The 5,693-nt window shown below is 49.0% G+C and overlaps 1 pseudogene; it reads right to left on the bottom strand.

The window, feature by feature from the left end:
• Nucleotides 1-2,797: 2,797 nt before the first annotated feature.
• LOC126261290 (5S ribosomal RNA) lies at nucleotides 2,798-2,915 on the bottom strand (annotated as a pseudogene).
• Nucleotides 2,916-5,693: the final 2,778 nt, after the last annotated feature.

Here is a 5,693-nt window from a genome sequence, read left to right as displayed (position 1 = left end):
ATCACATAACTAATGAGGAGGTATTGAATAGAATTGGGGAGAAGAGGAGTTTGTGGCACAACTTGACTATAAGAAGGGATCGGTTGGTAGGACGTTTTCTGAGGCATCAAGGGATCACCAATTTAGCACTGGAGGGCAGTGTGGAGGGTAAAAATCGTAGAGGGAGACCAAGAGATGAATATACAAAGCAGATTCAGAAGGATGTAGGCTGCAGTAGGTACTGGGAGATGAAGAAGCTTGCACAGGATAGAGTAGCATGGAGAGCTGCATCAAAGCAGTCTCAGGACTCAAGACCACGACAACAACAAGATCTTATGATCATCGGTCCCTAAGTTTACACACTACTTAATCTAAAACTAACTTACTCTGTGGACAATACACACACACATACACACACACACACACACACACACACACACACACACACACACACACACACACACACCCATGCCCGTTTGAGGACTCGAGCCTCCGACAGGGGGAGCAGCGCGGAGCGTGAGAGGACGCCTGAGACCGCGCGGTTACCCCGCGTGGCTAACGCCAGTTCTCATAGCGTAGATGACTTCTCAGTCTTTGGCTCAGGTTCGATCCTTACCTTCGTCCCATGTCCGATTTTTGTACCGCTCTCTTGTTCGGTTTCAGGAAACCAACACTTTGGCAACACCGCCTCTGGCGGGCCGCTTAAATTTTCGTGGGCAACGGCCTGGTTGACGAACTTCAATGCTAATTAACTCGGAAATGGAGCAACATACCGATTTCTTTCTTAACAATTATTTCTCAGCACAACCTACGTTGGTACATCCTTACAAGTTTTTCAGACCCAGTTTCTAAACACGCTGTATGTATCGGGTAAGCATGAAAACAGCAAGTACTACAGCAGCGACTGTGTAGTCCTGCTCCATGGCTGTAGTAGTAAGCACAGGCAGGGGCGACTTTGTTCCTGAAGCACTGGTTATTCTTCGTGTCCCCGTTAATACATACTGATAAAAATAAAGTAGTGCTAGACTAATTTGGGGCTGCTCTGTCGAATGGGCACTTAAAATTACGCTTATAAATCATTTTGTATGTAATGGGAAACAAACCGATGCTTCCCATGACACTGACAATAGCATGGTAGATGTGATGATTCGTATTTCTTTGGACAGATTTGTTCTGCACATTACGAAAACGAAACTGCGAATATCTGCCAAAACACCAGCCCGAGAAGACACGTCGTCGTTGCAGCATCGAACAACCACGAGACGTGCCTTGAGTCAGGAAATGGGATTGTTTGTAGCAAGACAAATATCGAAACAGACAGTGTGAGGGCGTCACGAGCACCGCAGACCGTCAGCGCGGCTCCCGCTGTTGTGAAGTCCCGTGACAGCAAAGGGAGGCATGCCGGCAGTTGTGCACCCAGCGATAACACCGGACAAGCCAGAGGCATCACATCTGCCATGACCAGTCCATCGCCCTGACGATGGACGTAAGTGTGTATGGAAGGTCACTGCCAGACTTCACATGTCGTCGTCATTTGGGTCCAGCACCTGACCTGATGCTACAAGTCGCCATTGGATACACAACATGATCACCTGTGGTTCGCATATTTGGTAAACTTAACAGCGGCCATTACATACGTGACATCTTACAGCTGGTGGCTATACCCTCTTCGAAGTCTGCATGACGTTATCTTTCAACAAGACAATGCAAGTCCGCATGTGACAGTGTTGATTTGACCGATCCCTGTGCAGAGCGTATTCAGCTCTTACCATGGCCAACATGTAGAGATCAACGTCCATCGACAAGGAGGTCATTAGAGGCGGAGCACAAACTGGAATGTAGGAAGGATGAGGAAGGAAGTCAGCCATTCCCTTTCCAAAGCAATCATCATGGTATTTGTCATAAGCGATTTGTGGAAATCATGGAAAACCTAATATCGTGCTCCCGAATGCGAGTCCAGTGTGCTCACCACTGGACCACCTCACTCCATGGCCGGCACGATTTCCAGATCCCTTAAATGAAACCACACTGAATGCCCCAACAGGCCATGAACGCCCAGTGGTACCGAGTGGCCGTCGTATCAGCCTCAGTCCACAGGCGTCACTGGCTGCAGATATGGAGGGGCATGAGGTCAGCACACAGCTCTCCCAGCTGCTTCTCAATCCAGTAGCTCCTCAATTTGCCTCGCAAGCGCCGAGTGCACCCCACATGTCAACAGCGCTCAGCAAACTGGATGGTCACCCATCCAAGTGCCAGCCCAGCCCAAAAGTGCTTAACTTCGGTGATCTGACGGGGACCGGCGTTACCATTGTGGCATGGCTATTGGCCCTCTCCAGATCCCTTCCCCCCAGAAAACATCTGATCATGGGTTGCAGTGAGACTGTCACACCATCACTCACTGGCCACTACGATGGATGAACTCTAGCGCAGAGCTGAGGAAGCAAGGAAAGACACAGTGGCATCAGTCATGCAAAATCTGTTCTACTTGATGGCCAGCTGCGTCAGAAGCCACAGGTGCCAGTACTATGTATTCAGATTCGCTCCCTTTACATCCTTAAATCACCTAGAAATTTAATCACGATTGCGTTTTACTATTGTATATGCACATAAAGCCAGCCACTCCGTCTTCAGGCCACAAGTGGCCCATAGAGACCATCCGAGCGCCGTGTCATCCCCAGTTAAGGATGCGGATAGGAGAGGCGTGTGGTCAGCACACCGCTCTCCCGGTCGTTACGATGGTTTTCTTTGACGGGAGCCGCTACTAGTCGGTCGAGTAGCTCCTCAATTTGCATCACGAGGCTGAGTGCACCCCGAAAAATGGCAACAGCACATGGCGGCCCGGATGGTCACCCATCCAAGTCCCGGCCACGCCCGACAGCTCTTAACTTCGGTGATCTGACGGGAACCGGTGTAACCACTGCAGCAATTCCGTTGCCCTATATGCTCATAGCAACTAAAATTTCGTTGTTTGATATCCTTTCTGGAGTTTTAGGTGGAACGGCATACATTACACTTTAATGTTGTTTTGGTCCACTTTACCTCCTCCCAAAATACATAAAACCAAAGAGCTTGCAGGAGAAGAGAGTTGTTTCACAGAACTGAAGATGAAAAAAGTGCTGATAGCTCTTAAGGTATGCATTTAGAATCCATATTCACCAGCCCTTTTTGCTTCAAGTGATCGTTTCCGTCGTATCCCAGAATATTGACCATTCCTCTGGGGACACTCAATACATACAGAGCGTCACTCCTGAGAATCGTCAGGCGCTTTGTTAAGAAAAAATTCGGTAGATTGTTCCATTTCCGAGTTAATTAGCATTGAAGTTAGCCAGTCAGGCCGTTGCCCGAGAAAATTCAAGCGGCACGCCAGAGGCGATGTTGCCAAACGTATTCTTCGTTTGGTTTCCTGAGACCGAAGAAAGCCATACAAAAATCGGACTTGGGATGGTAGTAAGTATCGAACGCGAGGTAAAGGCTGAGAAGTCTCGTACGCTGTCATCTACGCTGTGAGAAGTGGCATTAATTATATCTGACAGGCAGCTTCAATCTGCTCGAAAACGGCCTGGTTGGATAAGTTAGTGCTAATCAACTCTTCTGAGCACAACCTATCCTGCAACACTCTGCAACAAGCTATTCAGACTGTTTCTGACTACACTGTATATATCAATTTAGGCCGAAATAAGTTCGCTGAGTGTAAATATCCTCGCATCGACTTTATTAGGTATAGATATACGAGCACTGCCTATCACTGACGAAAATGTCAATGGTCACGATTCCTCAGAGTCTCATTCTCACTGGTGCAGGAATTCAGAGCAAAGTTGCAAGCACCAAGTCGTGGATGAACGGGACTATGATACAAGGATGTAGACAGTGTGATATATGGAAGGTTGGGTCGATCTGGGAGGTGTGCACAGATAGCCGAAGTTATCAAGGTGGCTGCTCGCACGAAGTGGAAATACAGATTCGAATACCGGACCGGCACAAATTTTCTTATGGCACTAATAAGTAGTATATCTATATCTAATACAACCTATGCCAAGATTTTTGCACGTGGCGAATTTATTTTGAACTAATTTCGTAGGACTGTCGATCGTCAGTAATGTCTGTTCTCTCAGACATGTGAATATTAATTTAATGTGTAGAACACTCAGAGTATGCTACGATGCAACGACGCCCCCGCCCGCGACATTTCCCGTGACTCGGGCGGGACTCGAACCCGCGCCGACACTCTGGGCCGTGAGCGCTGGGCCGGTAGTGAGTTCCTTGTAGCGGGCAGACGCTTCGCCGTCGGTGGCAGTAAGAGGAGGGGCGGCGAGGGTACACTGCGGGCGGCAGTGCGGCACGCCCGGGCCACGGCTGCTGGAATCGATGCAGCGCCGGCCGCGTGCAGCGTCAGCGTCAGCGTGCGATGCGGCGCGATGCGACGCCACGGCCGTGCCGAGTCGTGCGCGACGCGCCGTGCGGACTCGGGCGGGCTGTGGCCGTGCGCGCGCGCGCCGGCAGCGCCACGCCGTGACCCGGCCCCGAAATCCTCGCGCGCAGGCCTGCCACCTCCTACCAACCCACCAACCTCGTGCTGCCGCACTGCTTTCGACACCCTTCACACCCCCTCCATCGAAACCTCGATTCCACAAAATCTCTCACAAAACCGAAAGAAATTATGGTCGTATGTAAAGGCTGATAGTGGCACGAAAGTCCGTGGCCGGGTACTCACGGACGAGACACGGACAGAAATTTTGGGTAGCAAAACAGCAGCAGAAATTCTTAACACTATTTGCAAATGTTTCTTTACGAGGAAAAAAAAAAAAAACAGGAATACTCCTCCAATTTAATTCTCATACTACTAAAATCATGAGTGAAATTAGTGCCAATGGCGTTGAGAAACAGCTAAAATCGTTAGAATTGAACAAATCCCCACGGCCCAATAGAATCCCTATCAGATTCTAAATCTATCCAATTTGCAGCTGAGTTAGTCCCTCTTTCAACTATACACAGAGATGACAAAAGTTATGGGATATCTCGTAATATCGAGTCAAACATCCTTTTTCCCAGCTTCAGTTCGGCGTGGCACGGACTCAACAAGTCGTTGGAACTCCCCTGCAGAAATACGAGGTGCATTCAAGTTCTAAGGCCACGGATTTTTTTTCTAACTAACTACTCACCCGAAATCGATTAAACTGGCGTTACTTCTCGACGTAATCGCCCTGCAGACGTACACATTTTTCACAACGCTGACGCCATGATTCCATGGCAGTGCCGAAGGCTTCTTTAGGAGTCTGTTTTGACCACTGGAAAATCGCTGAGGCAATATCAGCACGGCTGGTGAATGTGCGGCCACGGAGAGTGTCTTTCTTTGTTGGAAAAAGCCAAAAGTCACTAGGAGCCAGGTCAGGTGAGTAGGGAGCATGAGGAATCACTTCAAAGTTGTTATCACGAAGAAACTGTTGCGTAACGTTAGCTCGATGTGCGGGTGCGTTGTCTTGGTGAAACAGCACACGCGCAGCTCTTCCCAGACGTTTTTGTTGCAGTGCAGGAAGGAATTTGTTCTTCAAAACATTTTCGTAGGATGCAACTGTTACTGTAGTGCCCTTTGGAACGCAATGGGTAAGGATTACGCCCTCGTTGTCCCAGAACATGGACACCATCATTTTTTCAGCACTGGCGGTTACCCAAAATGTTTTTGGTTGCGGTGAATCTGTGTGCTTCCATTGAGCTGA

This window comes from Schistocerca nitens, chromosome 5 (assembly GCF_023898315.1).
Source record: "Schistocerca nitens isolate TAMUIC-IGC-003100 chromosome 5, iqSchNite1.1, whole genome shotgun sequence".
Lineage (NCBI taxonomy): Eukaryota > Metazoa > Arthropoda > Insecta > Orthoptera > Acrididae > Schistocerca > Schistocerca nitens.
The sequence above is the reverse complement of the archived record's forward strand: the minus strand, read 5'-3'. Positions and strand labels throughout refer to the sequence as shown.